The sequence below is a fragment of the Dermacentor andersoni genome, chromosome 3 (assembly GCF_023375885.2).
Source record: "Dermacentor andersoni chromosome 3, qqDerAnde1_hic_scaffold, whole genome shotgun sequence".
Taxonomy (NCBI): Eukaryota; Metazoa; Arthropoda; class Arachnida; order Ixodida; family Ixodidae; genus Dermacentor; species Dermacentor andersoni.
The window spans coordinates 62863585-62881938 of NC_092816.1; the positions used below are offsets into that span (position 1 = coordinate 62863585).

The following is an 18354-nucleotide window of genomic DNA, read 5'->3' on the forward strand; positions in this document are numbered from 1 at the left end:
TTTCGTGTAAGCTGTGAATTCATACTTCACACAAGGCCGATTGATGCAATTGATAAAACTCCAATATCTGTTTGTGCTGAGGAGTTGCCGTTTAGTCAACTTCATGCTTCAATATATATATATATGCGTGTGTGTGTGTACCCTGCTTCTCCGTTACCGTGTATTTAGGTAGGTGCTTTCGAGCTAGCTTGCTCTTACTGACATTTAAAATCCTTTGCCAACATATGCGAGATCCTATATCAAAAGTTTGCTTCCTACTATTGCTAGAATTTAACTTTTTGTCTCTAGTACAACAGTGTTCGTACAGATCGGTTTAGCGGTTGTCTCATAAAAGCATTTTTTCTCTTCTCACATGTGCAAATCGGAGTTGTCCCCGAGCTAAACTTCCCCTTAACTTCCATTACTCGAGTTCAAAAACACAACTTCCAACACATTACCATAAATTTCTCTCACAGTACAGCACGGAAAAGAACTGACAAACAGTGACAGCCCCTTGCTTTATTTATGCATGCTCAGCACATAATGCGTAACTGAAACATTTTAAAAGGACAAAGCCGAGGAAGCGGCGATGATGGACAGAAAATTGACTGAACGCGAGGCAAACATTTGTGAGCGCCACCGCTGCCCAACATAAATTTCGCACAATCATCTCTGTGACCTATTCCTGTGGCGGCATCTGTCTTGATTTAAATAATGACACTGCCTAAGCATGCGCACACTACAGTCTGGATGTTGCAAGCAGCCAAAGGTTCGCCGGCAGCCAGCGTACTCGACAACGCGATTTCCACACTGCGCTGGCTAGACATATTCGGTCCCGATGCGCCACTGAGCAAGTTCAGCAACACGACGGTGTCTTATTACGACACGCTTGGACCGGTACGATGGAACGGCGCCGTTGCTCCCAGACACCAATTCGCTTGCACTGACAAGAACAGGTCTGCGAGATAACATCTTCAGACATGCCAACGTATTGCAAATATGGCTCATCAGTTACGGTTATGACTACACAAGACTACGAGACGTCCGTGAAGAATCGGATTTCAGATTATCGCCAGCTCTCGTGTTTTTTTTTTCTTTTTCTGTGGTTCTCGTCCTAATTTATGCGTCTAAGAGTTGGGGCCCGCGAAAGGTACGCACTGATGCGCACTAATTCTGTCGAAACATTCGATGGTTTCAAATCAGAAACGGCCACGTGCTGAAGTTTCTTCTTCGTCTCTCTTTAAGTGAGTGGTTGAATGATTCCGAGTCCTACGTCCTCGAGCAATAAATTACGAAAAATAAGTTGAGAAACGGTCATGAAACACCAATCGTCTGCGCCGACCAGGTTTGAACGATGATCTGCTGCTGCTGCGCCCGAACAGTGCACTGTAAGCTTTCTTTCTCTTTTTTTTTTCGAAAGCTTCGGTTCAATTAAGCAAAAAAAAAATCGAAAAGAGAATGTCGAAATAATCTTTCAAGTTGACTATAAAACACCGGAGTGCTTAGACAGCGGCGTTGACTTAAAATATTTGGGCGAGAATAAACAGACCCCGGCAAAACGTAATCACGTTTGTTTCGGCCTTAGCGAATCGTCAATGTTAGCGTAAATATCAAATTAACTTAACCCTAATTGAAAAACGAAAACGCAGATCTCGTACAATTTAGTGCTTCAGGTACTGCGAAGTAAGCAAGCAGCACGCTGCTACCGGATGTCTTTTTTGTTTTATGTTAAGTGGATACAGTTCAGGTATACATAATACGGTACACGTCTTTAAAGTGAATGAAAGTTGCTGCACAAACGTCTTTTTCTTTTTTGCCCTTATATGGCTGTAGAGACCCTGACGATGCCACTTTACTTACCTATAATTTTGTACTGGTATTTTTACGGTCTGTATGGTAAATTTTCATGTGCCATGTTGAATTTTCGGCATGGTGACATCAAACCTTCAGTTCCTCCTTTATTCCACGCATTTACGTAGCCTGTTTAATCGAGCGCTTCTGGAAAAAATTTTTGCTAGTAGTTTGTTTCTATTTTAATGAAAAAGCAAATCTGCTACAGGCGAATCTTTGAAAAAGAGCGAGGACAGAACATGATGACGGTTACAAACATCCAGACAAGCTAAACGTTTGCTACGTCACACGAGGCTTGCCTACTTGTGCAAAACGCCGTATTCACGTGAAGTGAAACGGTAAATTTCTTCTTATCCTTTGCTTTCGTGTTTTCTCACTAAACGCTAGTACCCTTTAGTTGGAAAGACAATTTTCTTGTTGCGATCTTCTTGTATCTGATATTGTCGTCATACTTTCTACGGAAATTAAAAATGAAATCAACAATGCTTAAAATCTTTTTTTTTTTCATTGTCCTCCAGTCGTGCTTGCACGTTTTTATTTCTTTCAAATAGCTCATTATCATTTCTATTATTCCTTCCTGGTCCGAATCTCGTTTTCTCGCTCTTTCTCTTAACATTTACCTTTCTTTCTTTTTTTCCAGAAGACGTCATTAAAGGGACACGTAAGGTTAATATTAAGTCAACGTGGACTGTTGAAATACCATCCCAGAAACCTCGAAACGCTTTTGTCATGCGAAGAAGAGACTTACTTTCAGAGAAAGTGCGTTCTGAAGCATCCGGGTACCTATAGCGCAGTTTAAATCGCCCGCCCTCCGATCGAGGAGTGGTGACGTCATGGTCTCATAGTGACGTTGCGCCGTCGGTGAGTAACACGGCGCCCGCAGACGGCGCTACGGCTTTTCTGCGCAAAACGCTAACGTGCGGCCAGAAACAGAGCCAAGACAGAGTCGACAGCAGCGCGAAAGCGGAACTATGGTGGCTTGCGGAAGGGAAAACGCGCGACGATAAGCTGGTTCTTTATTTTATGACTCCAACTTTGACGCTCGTTGCAATGGACGACCCTGACAACAACACATTGGCTCGCGATGCTGGGCTCGACTTCAGCGATTTAGGCACTGGTGAATGTGACCTGCTGCTGAGGGCTCGCGCTGCCGGCGTCGTTGCGTACTATTACGACGGCAACTGTATGTCGTGGCTGTACATATTCGCACATTTGTAGGCTTTCCTTTGTGAAAACCAAATTCCGCCACGTAGCTTTTAACTTCAGGATGCCATTGTTTTTCTCGTAATTCTATAGCCGATGTCTCAGGACTGGACGGACGGACGGACGGTGCATGGATGGATGGACGGTACAAGGATGGATGGATGCTATGAGCGTCCCCTTTGAAACGGGGCGGTGGTTTGTGCCACAAAGCTCTTGTTCTTATATTGCCTAGTGTCCTCCCTACGGTAAAATAAAAAGAATAAAAAGAAAAGGAAAAAAACCCATGATGAATTCCCAGGACCAAACTTTCTCAACCCCTATTGTGAACTTTGTTTTTGTACGCCTCCGTTGTTTGTCGTTTCCCTACTTTTCTTCCACCAATCTTCCAATCGAGCGCCCTCTATAGAGACATATTTAGGTGGCGCCTGTCTTCTCAAACCAGCCATTTTGCCTTCATTAATCATCGTCAAAACCGAATAACGTTCAGGCAGCGCCTCTACAAAATTTTTTTTTCGCCAGCCCCTCCAAACTGTTCTTTGCTGCAGCGACTCGGTCGATCGCGGACGAAGGCTGGAGCACCAGTCCTCGCATTATTAAACGCATCTGCGGAACCGTTGCATGAGTTTTTTTTTCTTTTTCTAGAAAGCTCTCACGGGCGTCTCTCACGCCATCTGGCACCACTTATTGCTGGCAGAACTCACACCCTGTGTACTCTTAGGTCTTGAGCGTTTGAGCGTTTAGTTTGTGCTCGTGTTGACCAACAGTTCCGCTTTAGATTGCCTGCAGGGAACCTTGCTTTGCTGCTACTAGCGATGTTCACGCTCCCTTTCATCGTCATTCTCATTCTTATATTTTCCGTTGGATCTCCGATGGATTCAATAACCTTGCATGACTACACGCTACTCACTTCCTACACTCCCAACGACGCCTCTGCTACAGCGATGAAGCCAAATTCCAAAAAGCTTTCTGGTTACGTCCAAAGTGGCGGAAGCATGTTTAGACGGATTGATCTGTGCATATGGCGCGACTCTCTCTGCGTCACCTTTCTCTGTACATGCTTTCTACGTGAGCAAATTAGAGAGAGAAAAAAGAGGGAAAAGGGCGCAAATATTCCACGCAATGTATTACAGTAAACCCACTCACTGATCTGCGGCGTTGGAATTCTAGCATTGAAACGACTGTGCACGGAAATAGGGGACGAAATGGCGTTTGCCAGGGGCTTCTGTAGCTCTTTAAGTGATTTATACGAGGATTGTACATCTGCAGGGGCGCATCGAGCATAATTCTCGCCCGTTTCTCCCGTGCATTAATAATTTTCTTAACAATGGAAAATGAACGAACTGCTCGGTCCATGTGCCGGTTTTTTCCGAGCGATTCGATCACTGATCTCCACCGCCAGCGTTATCTTGGTAGGAAAAGAAGCACTGGGCCATGAAACGACAGTTCATCGAAATTTCTAGCGCGGGGGCATTGACCAGAGCTGAAGAAACTGTAACATAATGTATCTTTTTTTTTTTTTTACTAAGGCGTTCATGGGCGCTGCGTTTCTCCGCAAGAAGCGATAAACGATGTTATCAATTTCTTGGAACCTCTTCATGCGCGCCCAGAAGCGAGTACGATTCTTGCCGCCGTCTTCCTTCCGCGAAATGGTTCCCCTCGCTTTCGAAGAATGGCGGCCGCGTGCGTTTTCATTACGGAGAGTGAGAACGGAAGATAAAAGTGGCCACTTGCGGCCACCTGCATTCAGTCTCACTAGTACTGTGCAGTATTGTGCAACCTTGGAATGGAATCGGCGGCCAGTCAGGGTAGCTGTACTATATACAGGAACCTGCGTTTTTTTCTTAAAAAGATATCAAATAAGAACTTGACGCTTACTTGCGCTTACTGCTATTTCATTTTAGCTTAAATACGGCAACCACTTTGCATTTCCTTGTTTCCTATACATTCTTCGATAAAACATTGGTCATCGTTGTTTGCCTAGTTCCTTTCGCGGACATTTAGTTGCTCGCAGGAAGTGATGCTACCACACGTCTCTGCAGAAGCTCCCCTTACCAGTTATGAAGTGCGCTGCGTCAAGACTGTAAGCTGGCCTAGTATCTGTGCATCCATGTTTTTTTTTAAAACAACGGCTCAATGGCCGTGGACAACTCACGAGGCGATGATGCAAACGCTCGTAGAAGTACTGCACGCATATAAGTAAGATTTCTTGGAACTACCTCCTGCTGCCCGAATGTGCAGCAAAGCTGCTTATGGCTAGGGTTCCCTGAATTTTGCTTCTGTGTGTCCAAAAGGCGTGGGCCGATCGCGGAGATAGTCCGATAGCGGGTTCACCCGCGGCGGAGCTGAAGCAGGCTTCAAGCACTCCGCCAACTAGCAAAAGTAAGTTTAATATCTTGGGTCCAAGTAGAACCAGTATCAGATATTAAGCTGATAAGAACAGATACTACACTTTGACCCGCGGCGGCCATGTCTACGTTCCCACCTTTCCATGTCACCACGTCACCTTTTCATGTCACCGTGTCACCGGCCATGTCACCGTTCCCGCCTATACGTTCTTTGTCGGCATCCCAAGCGCTTGCGTAGCGCCTTTCCCTTCCTTCCTATTACCCAGGGTGGCTGTCCTGTCGTCCACACTAATGCATATAAAAATCACGGTAAGTGAGCCCGTAGCTATGCTTATAATTCTGTGTCACCTCTGTGTCGCGGGCTAAACAGCTTTGCTGGTCATCCGCCTTCACATAGCGAAATAGCTCATGATTTTCCGGCCTATCCCCCGTAGTAGGCGCGAGCCATAAAAAGGATCATCATCATCATAATCATCATCGGCAGCAGCAGCATCGAAAGCATACATAGTCGAAGAAATGCGCTGCATCAAAGCGGGAAGCAGTGCTAGTTGTGTGCACATGTTTCGGCGCTTGCGTCGTTGTCTTCTGGGTTCGTATTTCCAATGAATATCATACGCTGAAATTATTCGTAGGACGAAATACAATCCAACGGCGACATTGAACATATTGTTAGTGATGGTGGCCGGCCAAGGGTACTATGCAGTTACGAACAAAAAGCTTTATGAGCACGGCCCTCAGGTTCATTTTCCGCCTCGTTCATGCCGTTTTTTTTTTTTTTTCTTCTGAAGCATGAAGTGCACTGCAGCAGTTTTTCCTTCTTTAATTCAAGAGAACAAGGGATGTAAAAATGCCAGTTCTTAGGTAAACAATGTGACACAACAATCGCTTTCGTTACGAAATTTCAGCGAAAACAATGCAGTGATAAGCGCTGAACCTGAATTTTAGGTGGCTGACATAAAAGGGCTGTTCACTCTATACTTGTTGCTTATGGTACAGACAGGCGGCGTAATGGGGAATCCTGTCGACGCGGCTATACTACGTTCAATTTAGCGTAGAAAAATAAAGTAGGCATTCGCTTTGAGTGACGTGCTTGAATGAGCTCGCGGACACCTACCTGGAATATTTTATTTGGTCGATTCACCAGTTCTGTAATTCCCACCATGAATAACTGTTTGAGAGCATGCGGCATTGTGTGTACCGTGTGCAGCACGTTTTGCTTTCAGAAAGCTCGGCCCACCGCACTTTGGAAGGAACCATCACACCGACTACTCGACTGACTCTGGTACGCTGGACATTTGGTGATTTATGTCCGTGTCTTTGTGAGAACGACATTCGGGTGCAAGAATTGCCGGTCCAGTTAAATGGGTCAACTTCGACAAGCTTCCTGCGGAAAGCTTGTCATCACAAAACCCGGCTTACCGCCTCCGATCTCAAGGTTACCATTTCTCAAATTCCAAAATTTAAAGGAAAAATTAATTCCGTCTGTGGTTTTGTTTGTTTGTTTAATAATTGTGACAATATGGGAACTTCCGCTCCTGGTGAACTCGCTATCCCAAATTCATAGCTAACAAACGCGCATAATAACAACTACACGAGGAGAAACATTAAATATAAAGATAAAGATAAATAGTCAAAAGCTTTCACAATTGCACAGAGTGAAACTCCCTACACTTACTTCATAAATATAAAGACAGTGTAGATGGAAACTTAACACTTATGCGTACATAATGTAGATTCAGCGTATGGCCGGTCACAAGCACAATTACACAATTACTCTGCTCCTTATTAAAGACATCACTTAAAAGCAGAGCGTACAAGAAGAATGTATGTGACGCGATAAAAGCACACAAAATGTCAAATCGCACGACAAAGTCAGTGATCATTGCGTTCTTGCGAGAGCTTAATTCATGTCACCTAATTGCAGTGTTCAGAAGCAACTAATGAAATAACTTTTTACAAGAAAATCACGCAAGGCGTTTACAGCTTCTCTTTGTTTGTAGGAGCAACAGGGCCAGGGGACCGAGCAATATTTTCACAAAAAGTGGACGTCTGCCTAAGGCGCCCAAATGTTCTCGAAGTGTCTCCCGATGTTTTCCTACTTGTGGCCATACATTGAGGATATTTTCTGCATAGGCTTCCGGGTTGTCAGTGTACACGTTCGGAAAAGTGTCTTTTCCGTATGCGACAATGAAAAACGGCGTGTGTATGCCCCATGGAGTTGTAAACAATGCAAGGGTGTGTCTAAATCCCGCTCTATCTTGAAGCTTGGTTAAAAGCGCAATAAAGCGTCAATAGCGTACAAGAAAGATGATTTTGTCCGCTCATCTAGCCACACAGTTTATGATAATATGCGTATCGGTCCCTGAAATGCTGTTTTGGCGTCAGATACAGCGAGTGGTATACGTGTAAGTTGAATTAAATTATGCGCAACAGCAGCAGTTTTTGCCCGCGACACTAATTTTCCGTTATTTCAATGTGGCTTGAGATCCACTGCAAACGAATTTGATGACAACAATAAGAAGCAAGGGTCAATACTTTCTTGATTTCGTAGCCAGGCGAGGAGGTGCGACCATGAAAATAGCGCTGTAATAGCGCCTCCAGAACTGCTTTGAAGCCGCAGCAGATTACCCAATTTTGACTGCGTGTACTTTAGAGCTGTCACTGTGTGAATGCCGTACCGTACCTCATAACAAAATAGATGTTTTAGTATATTTTCAAAATAAAGGGAACAATAGCAATGAATACGCAAATAATTTACTACAAGTGAAAATACGTCGATGCAGCACAAAGTTACAGCGTTTACCCTCATGTTTATTGTCGTTGCCAGCAGCACTAATTAATTATTGCTGGCTGAAGAAAGCGGTAACAAAAAACGGCAATATGTGAGATCGCATAGTATTCAGTGAAGTGTAGGAAGCGCCGAATGATTCAGCATTTCTTCAATATTCCGAGTATGAGTAGGGCCTGCATGAGTGGCCATTGTTAAAATGGATGATCGATCACATTTGGCGGACTTTCACAAATCTGCCAAGCTTCTTTTTTGTTCGTCCTCCCCCTACTGTTTAATGCTTGAACTGAACTCACGTTTAACGAACGCCGGCCAACAACTGTTAGCGCGACTATTAATCGAGTAATCATAAACCGTTTATTTAATATTTTCTTTGACGCTAACAAGCCACTTGGCTGATAGAAGCCCTTGAAAGTTCGTCAATACAGGATGTGGACAGCACGGACCATAACTGAATAAATGGTGCAATATTGATACGTGCACTCCGTACATAGTGCCGTCTACAAAGATAGATACGCAACCTTGAAGTAGGTTTGCTCACGCGGATGGTGATGGCGTAATTTAAAACAATTATGTGGCAATGCACAAATAAAAAAAATGGTTGCAAGACTCTCAAACCGAAGAGAGATAGAAAGTTAACGATGTTATAGCGCGGATAATGAGACTTGAGAGCCGTGGAAGCAAGATAATCTAGCAAAGGATGAATGGTCCGGGCAGCGATCGATGTTCATAGCGTTTTTCATTGCGTAAGAGGCGAAGTTATATGATAAGTAGCCTAATAATGGGGGGTGGGGGTGCGGGGGGGGGGCATTAAAATAGACAAATGAAAATGTGTCATAAATGCAGACCACAATAATCTGAAGGATACCAAAGTTTTCAAGTGACGTACATGGAACGAGCTGAAGAGCGAATACGCGCTCTTAAAGTGAAGGAGAACAGATAATGCAGTATAAAGAGAACAGTAATCCTTTAAGCGGATTTGCTAACGTTCGAAATGAAGCGAAAGGAGATCAGTTCAGAATTGCGTAACATTCATTATGTAGGCTTCAGAAAGAAAAAACACACATAAACAATGCGTCGATTCAATTGGGGATTTTGTTCCTGAAACGCGTTTATCTTAGACTGCTCAGACCTCAGAGCATCAATTGCTTCGCAGTGTAGAAAAAACTGAATCTGAAGCTTCGTTACACAATAATGACTTATATAAACCTCTTTCTAAGCTCAGTGTGTATAATCGCAAATGAAGAATGGACAAGTACCGACAAATACCCTAAAGTATTTTATCAGTGAACATACATTATTCTTGAGTGCACAAAGGCGGCCTAATTGACATAGACTACATACTTGAGTGTTTCCCTGTGTTCTTCAGCTTTACCTGCGCTTGAAACGTTTTGTTGTTCTTCGCAAAGAAAAACAGCTCGTGTTCAGTAAAACTCAGCTATAGCTTTGCTACTGCCGGCGTCGTCTCACGAGAAGGAGACTAACATGATTAATGCCGTTTCACCACAACGTACGAAGCAATACTTTTTCCACCTCAGCGAGCCTGCAGCGAATGTTGTTTTCGGTTAATTTTCTTAAAAATACGCAATAAGGGCGGTTCGCAGGATTGAAAACCGAAACTCTAAGGAAGAGGTGCATCGTTTCTGACTTTCCGCATCTCTTGCGGACTTGCACAAACAAGAGATTGCGCTCACTACGAGAGACACAGAGTAATTTCACGCGGGTATCCTCTTACCCCTCTTTTGCATTGAGTGCAGCCTTGTCCGGGACGGGAGCGATCGCTTTCCTAATTATGCCGAGTGCCCAAACGTGTACAGCCATTTCGCCCCGCGACACTGAGCTCGCGTTGAGGGCTGCTCAGCGTAAGCTTACCATGCATGACGATTGGTAATGGGTGACGAGAGCGCCATGCGTCGATGGCCAACATGAAGCAACATGATTCTGAGACACGTGTGCCATTCGCGTAATTTCCATCCTGAAGCGCGATTCATGTGTTTTGAAGAGCGAAAGTGCTGAAGCGTACTTACTATCAGGCTGAACGTTAAGTGACTATCTGGTCTGTTTATTTCCTGACAGAATATTTCACAGTCGAAAAAACGGACAACGATTTTCATGTTTTATCTGGCATTTGTTCTTCATTTCCTTTTTTTTGCAAATAAAAGGCGCAAAATTTCTTCCTAAGGACAAGTGCGTTATGGCGGGGCCTCTCTTCTTGCATGGCACCCCGCTCGAACAACAGTCCTTTTAAGCATGCAGAGTTGACCATTGTGCTCTTGGTTCCCAGTTGAGCACCACATTTTTTGTTATAGCTATGCATATCTACGAGAACTATGTACCTATATCACGTAATGTAAGTAAACGACCTAGAGAACGATGATCTTAGTCAATCACATACATCATTTTCTTATTCCAGCCCAAAGACGGCGGGCGAGCACGGGAGCGGACAGGTAGAAGTAGTACGGCTTCAGTGCAGACTAAACATAGAACCAGAAATTTTCGACGGATAAATGACAACACTGCACGCGATTGACCTGAGGCACTGTTACACGTGTGTATGTCTTGCGCGAGGCTAGCTTCGTGTCCCCCCCCCCCCCCCCCCAAGGAAAGTTAGTACTTTCAACATAGGTAGCCTACTACGTTGCGACGTTGCACTGACAAATGTTCCTGAATCTGTCTTACAGCTACCGTGCAGTCGTGGGCTTTCCTGAGGCTGTTCAGATCGGCAAAGCCAGAGAAGCCAGTTCAATCACGGTGTTGCGTCAAATAAGTTATTTATTTCACGTCGCTGACGTCATCACTGCAACTGAGGCTCTATCCGCATGCCCATGTGACCACCTCTACCACCCATCCCTTCCCGTCGCCCTGCTTCTCCTCCTCGGCTCCAACAACCTTGCATAAGTGCATGCCCGCCTATTCGCTTTCCAGGTGTTTTGGTCCACCAATTTCGAGGTCTGCTACTTGGAACAAGAACCCTTGTTATTGTAATCTTGCATGACATATCTGTAGCGCAAGAACCTATTTACGTTTTTGGTGTGCTGGTTGTATATAGAGAGACAACAAAGAAATTGTAAAAATAAAAAAACAAGGCATGCTTTACCCCGATGATCCCATTCACTAGCAGTAGTAGACGAAGGCGTCCTTAAATAGCAGCTGGTGAAGAGTTGAGATCGCCAGTCGGCATCACTGAGAGGACGATATTTCTCGGATGGACCTCGAACGAGATTTCACAACAGCCGCGCAATCGTTATTGCGTCTGCAGTGGCGTAAATGAGGCTCGTCTTCCAGCCATACATGACTCGGCATGAAATAATTCCCACCTCGTACCAGACATGCTGCGGTGCCGAAAAGGCGGGAAAGTGTTATAGTTAGACCGCTGCTAATAAAAGAAAAAGCTAGCTACAAAAAAAAGAAAAACAACACGTGCGCGCACACACTTTTCAAGAATTGAATGCGGAAAGGGGAGACGTATACGCATACAAATGATTATAAGTGGAGCAGTTCAATTTACCAAACTATAACATTCATACATGTGTTCCTTAGATTGGATCCCTTTCTAATGGCGCAAACACAAAAGACGACTTCGGGAGCGACTTGTGCAGCATTCTGTCGTGTAAAATAAGTCAGGTCTTTAAAACCGAAACGTTATCGCTTTTAGCAGAGTATATCCGTGTAATTTATTGATAAGATCTCTCTCTCTAAAAAGAAAATAAAGATGAAAAACAGCAAGCAATCTTTATTTTGTGTGCAAATATTCTTTAAGAAGTCTTTCACACTTTTGTGACGCCTTATAGCGCCCCGCTTGGAGTGTTATGAGGAAGGTGACGCTCGATGAAGACCTCTAATATACTCGAGTGTGCGACGCAACTGAAGAAGCCCAATTCGGCCGCCCTCCTGGCGGTGACATCGTGAAATGGGAGGTGATTGAGTAACGCTTTGATGGAAAAGCTTGCCGTCTATAGCCCTTCATTGTAAAGAAAGTTTCCGGAACTATCGAAAAAATTCTACATCTAAAATACCGTATGTCACCCCGGATAGTGCATACAGCGCCTTCGCACGGCCCAATACGGACGCCTTCAAGAAAGTTGATGGATCACTGAGCCTTGAGATCACAGGCTGACGTTGAATTGCGGCTCGATTTTTTCCTATGTTCAAGATGGATGAAAACGTGCACAGTCATCACGTGGATGATCTTCTAGCAGCCGACTGTTATAGTAGTCGAACGCACAAGCCGGGCGTCTTGTGTCTCATCGTTTCGAAGGAATAATTCTGCAAAATCAGTGCTTTGGTACCGGCTCCGGCAACCAAGTGGGACCGTGAACTATACATCTGAACTTGGGAAATAATGCAAACTCCAGGACGGAAGTTCCTGAACGGTGTGCTCTAGTGTTTTTAAGAGAAGCATGTGCAGCAACTTTTGGCGTGCACAAAAGAAGCCGAGGCAGGGGCTGCTGTGCATTTGTGGGTGGTAACGCGCCTGTCAGCTATTGTTTATTTATCCATCTATTTATTTATTTTCATCCCCAGTCAATAATCATGTTGTATATCTAAAAGAAATAACTGGCTCAACAATAGGCTCTTTCTCAATGTGAACTCTCCTAAAGCCACTTCACGTCATAAGTTGTAAATTAGGGCTCCTCAAACGGTTTTAACTTCATGCGACTTTTATGTTCACTGTCACCCCCGTCACCTCAATGAGAATTTCCAAGCAGCTTATTGTTCTGTTTCGTGTGCAAACCGTGTCGTGCGCCTAGTTTCCTTCTTTTATTGCACAAAAATTATTGCTTCAGTGTTTTGTCAGCTCGCTTGAGCTAGCGTGCTTATCGCTTTGGGAGCGTTTGCAATCAAGTATTTCGTGCGGCCAATGTGGGCCAAGCAGGTAAATGCGTGAAAAATGGGCCGAGAGAACATCGAACCTATCAAAGCTGGCCGCAGAAGAATGGTGGCTTTCGCGAGCTTTGTTGCCTAATGTAATACATGTCAGCGCTACGTGTGTCGCCGTCTCTCCGCTTGTCGATATTTATGGCGCACTAACTAGAACAGGATCAACTAGCCGGCCCTTCCGCGGACAGTGTGGCTAAGCGGTCCTTGTGGAAATAATAGATAAGTTGAAAAGCACATCTGGCACCTCACACTTGCTTCAGCCGACATACGAGAATCAAGGGGCTATGTTTGCATTCTTTAGACTAAATGCGTAACGTTCGCTAAGGAACGTACGTAATGTAGTGTACTTTAGGGCGAATGCATGAGATTAGCTTTTACTTTCTGTTGTTATCGCTCCTATCTCGAACGTTCGCTAGTACTAACCTAATTAATGGCTCTAGGGTAGCCTGTATTTCTTCAACTCCGCATACACAGGATGCTAGCACTATTGTTTAGTTATCAATGGGTTTAGCCCTTTCATTCGAAACCGCATAAAAAACTTGAAAAGTAAACCGTATTTTTGCTCCGTAATTCGATTATAACAACAAAAAGTCAGTGAAAGCAACTTTACGTGAGAGTTAAAATTGCGATCGTTGGAAGAGGCGCGGAAGTGTTGCTCAACTGTACGCACTCCGACGGAAGCAGCCCGGCTATAGAAACCGCAGAAAATTATATCAATCAATCAATCAATCAATCAATCAATCAATCAATCAATCAATCAATCAATCAATCAATCAATCAATCAATCGATCAATCAATCAATCAATCAATCAATCGACTAATTATTTATTTACCGTGCCCAGGAACAACCCTAAGGTCGGAGTGCTGGCGCACGCATACACTAAAATCACACAAGCAGAAACACTGCAGGGAAATATTTGTAAAAGAAACGAATAAAAAGAACCAGCTAGAAAAGAACAGTGTGCATACACATGGCGCAAGGTAAATGCAAAAGAAAAAGGAGAAGAGCAGCGCAATAATATGTGAAACTATGACAGAACAACGCAAAGCTCGGAAAAGAACGATGACAACGAGTTATGAAATATATCGAGATCATGAAAATAAGCGCTATAAGTACTCTGTATTCTGTGGATGGTTAAGTGTTGGTGATGACAGGCAGGAACATGGAAAAGCCTATGTACTCTGGATCTGGGAATACAAAACATGATACAACCGAGGAGTACGGGGCAGGTGAGGCTAACGCGAAGGAGTTTGAAAGGAAACAGAAGGTCAACGCGATTATGCCGGCAGAGAAGTAATTGCAATGGCAATAATCCAACAGTGCTGGAATAAGGTTCAGTGTCCGTGTTAGAAAAGTAGCAAAGCGGTAACTATATATGTTTAGATCCTTTTACTGGACCCGATTTGTAATGTCACTGTTGGATCTAGAAATGCCATTCCAGACAACCGATGCGCATTCGAGTTGAGGAAGAAAGCCTGTTGTGTAAAACTTGCGGAACTGCTTAAGAGAATTGCAGCTCATCGAACACGAGCTGCAAAGCAATATCAAGATCGAGCACACACTCACCGAAATCATCCTGGGCAAGAAGAGAAAAGGAAGCATATTTCTGCTCAACGTCTACAGCAACCCATCGCAGAGAAAACAGAGATTCAAGACATTACTGCACAGAGCCAGCACCTCAGCGGGCCGCAACACGCTGATCGCGTGCGGAGACTTCAACGCGATGAACCCTGTCTGGGGCTACAACAAGTACACAGCAAAGGGCCGCGACCTGTACCAAGACGCGACTGTACTCGACTTCACCCTCATCACGGACCCGACACATCCGACGAGAATCGGTAACTCCGTGTCCTGGGACACCACTCCGGACCTCACGTTCGTCAAGAACGACGTACGGGGCGCGATCACCTGGAGAAGCACGGGGACCCACCGCGGCAGCGACCATACCATCGTGAAAATTGGAATACCAGAACACAACGACACCAGCATCAAAACACACAGATGGATAGACTGGGAGGCCTTTCGAGACGCCAGAAGCCAGAAGATAGACGGTGACGACGAGATCGAAGACATCGACTCGTGGACGGCCGAAATCCCTAAGAGCGTACGCGACGCGACCAAGGAAATTGAAACGGGCGCGGAGATCGACAAAGTAGACAGCTGGCTTGCGCATATCATCGAAGCCAAACAGTCGATACTCAATCGCTGGAAGAAACAACGGCTTAACTGCAGACTCAGAAAGAAGGTGGCGGAGCTGAACCGAGTGATCGAGGATCACTTCCGCGCGCTCTGCACGCAGCAGTGGAACGAGATCTGCAATGCGGCAGACGGGAAGATGCACAGCGGGAAGGCGTGGAACCTGCTGCGGCACCTGCTCGACGAAACCAAGACCAAGTCGCACCAAAGGGACAGACTCACCAGGCTCATACATTGGGTGGTCTCGGTACACGGCGCCGACGAAGTCACCAGGCGCATTAACGACAAATACCTGCCAACTACACCCACCGAACAACACGCGCCGTACGGCGGCCTACCTAACGCGAAGCTTGATCGGGACATCGACGTCGAGGAGGTACGCGCGGCCCTGCACGATCTCAACAGCCGGTCGGCAGCCGACCCGGACGTCGTCACGAACAAGGCGCTCAAGAACCTCGACGACGGCTCGATTGAGAACCTCGCAAAATACCTCAACAAGTGCTGGAGAGCGGGCGCGCTGCCAAAGCTGTCGAAGACAGCCAAAACCATCCTGATTCCCAAGCCGGGGAAGCCGCCGGACATGGATAACCTCCGGCCCATCTCGCTCACGTCCTGCGTGGGCAAGGTGCTGGAGCACGTCCTGCTCAACAGGTGGCAAGACTACCTGGAACGAGAAGGGCTGTACCCGGCCACGGTGATCGGCTTCAGACAGCACCTAAGCACGCAGGACGGGATGCTGCAGCTCAAATACCAAATCATCGACGATGGCGGCAACGCCCGCGACAACAAAGCAATCCTAGGGCTCGACCTGCAGAGCGCCTTCGATAAGGTGAAACACTCGGCGATTCTGTCCCAAGTCTCGAAGCTCAACATGGGGGAAAGATCCTACAACTACATCAAGGACTTCCTCATGGACAGGACCACCGAGCTACGAGCAGGCGACCTACAGACGCAAGAGAAAAAGCTCGGGAGCACCGGCACACTTGACTAAGGGCGCCTCCCGCACAAGCAGAAAGACACCTGCTTGTCCTTTCTTTATTTTTTAATAAATGTTTCTCCTCCTCCTCCTCTGCAGGGATCGGCCATTTCGCCGATGCTGTTCAACCTGGTAATGATCGCAGTGGCCGAAAAGCTCGTGGACATCGAAGACGTCAGGCACACCATCTACGCGGCCGATATCACGCTGTGAGTGACCGGTGGCAGCGACGCTCACATGGAGGGCGCGCTGCAAGCCGCCGTCGACGCAATAGAAAACCAGCTGGAAGGCACTGGATTGAGATGTTCGCCGAGCAAGTCGGAGCTTCTCATACTCCCACCTACCAAAAATAGCAGAGGCAAGACCACACAACGCGAATACGAAAAAATCAGAATCGTAACCGAATCCGGAAACGTGATCCCCGAGGTCGGCAAAATTAGGATCCTAGGCACTGTCATCGAAAAGCACGGAAGAAACGGCGAAACCATCACCCGTCTCACGGCAAAAGCAGCCCACGCGATTCGACTCCTCAAACGAGTCACTTCCCGGAAGGCTGGCATGAGAGAGGAGAGCCTAATTAGGCTCGTCCAATCCGTCGTCATTAGCCACGTCGCGTACGTTGCAGCCTACCACAGAGGGCTGCAACACGAACATGATAAGATCAACATGGTCATCAGAAGAGCGTACAAGACGGCGCTGGGCCTGTTAGGGTCCACGAGCACGACCCGCTTTTTATAACTCGGCATACACAATACGCTCGAAGAAATAGCCGAAGCGCGACGGACCTCTCAACTGGAGCGGCTGTCCATGACCAAAGCCGGGAGGAACATACTGGACGACATGGGAATAAGATGCGCGAACGAGGTGGAGATGAAGCTCCCCGTCCCCATAGAGGTCCGACGCAAGACCAGAATCGACCCCATACCGAAGCACATGAATCCCGAGTTCAACAAGGGAAGAAGAGCGGCGAGGGCCAAGGCTCTCATCGACCAGCACGCCAATGACGAGCACGCGCGGTACGTGAACGCGACCTAACACCAACTTAATACCTGCCTTCGCAGCGGTCGTCATAGAGGCGTCAACCGGCGCCACATGGACGGCAGCGAGCGTGAGAAGCGCTGGAGCGGAACAAGCGGAGGAGGTAGCCATCGCCCTGGCCATCGCCGACGCAGACTGCCACACGGTGCTGAGTGACTCAAGACAGGCGGTGCGAAACTTCGCCAAAGGCCAAATCTGTAGGGAGGCTGAGCGCGTACTGCGAGCGGCCAAACTACAAGACAGAAATGTGAGACTCAAGTGGCTCCCGGCGCACGCGGCCGACGCGTCGGAACGCAATGAGAACCATAATGAGACGGCACACGCCGCGTTGCGAGCGCTAACCAACCGCGCCCCGGCGACAGACCGTCCGACGTGGTTCGGAACCAAGGACCACATGACGGACTACACCGAAATCACGAAGGCCTACCGCCTGGCTCGCAGAACTCTCGCACTCCCGCACCCAAGGCTGACTCGAGCTGAGGCGGTACTACTGAGACAGCTCCAGACCGGATCGCTACCGAGCCCGCGACTGATGCATCGCATGTATCCAGAGACATATCCGACCGATAAGTGCAGAGTCTGCCGGAGGGAGCCGGCAGAATACACGCACATCTTGTGGGACTGCGCTAAAAATCCAGAAGAAGCAAAATCAAGAATGATCGCACCGCGGCTTGAGGCAGCCGCGAAGAGCTACGAGCAAGACGAACAGCTCTGGGCTGTCCATCAGGTCCTCGGGGCGCTAGAAAGCAGGGACCCAGCGAGCCGCCAACGGTGAACGGAGACCAGCGCCGAGTAACGGTGACTTCGTAGATGACGTAGGCCCTCGTCGGGGCGCGCGAGCGCCCAAGTGCAGGCACAAATAAAGTTGGCTCCAATCCAATCCAATTAAGAAAATTGGATTCCCTTTATAGTCTGCAACCAGAACCAAGTGAGTGTATACCCAGCATTGCAGCGCGTTTGATGCCAGCTGTAAAATTGTATGGTTGTGCCAGAAAATACAGCGAGATCATTGATCTCACAAAACTTGCACAATTGTACAGAATCTATGGAATTAAAGAGATGCTTCCTGTTTTGCGTGTTGTCATGGATTTGGTTT

General features: G+C 46.6%; 2 pseudogenes; one reads left to right on the top strand and one right to left on the bottom strand.

Annotated features, from left to right (window-relative positions):
- The first annotated feature begins 729 nt into the window (after positions 1–729).
- Positions 730–18033, top strand: LOC126543791 (uncharacterized; annotated as a pseudogene).
- Positions 5322–5501, bottom strand: LOC126521012 (U2 spliceosomal RNA; annotated as a pseudogene).
- Positions 18034–18354: the final 321 nt, after the last annotated feature.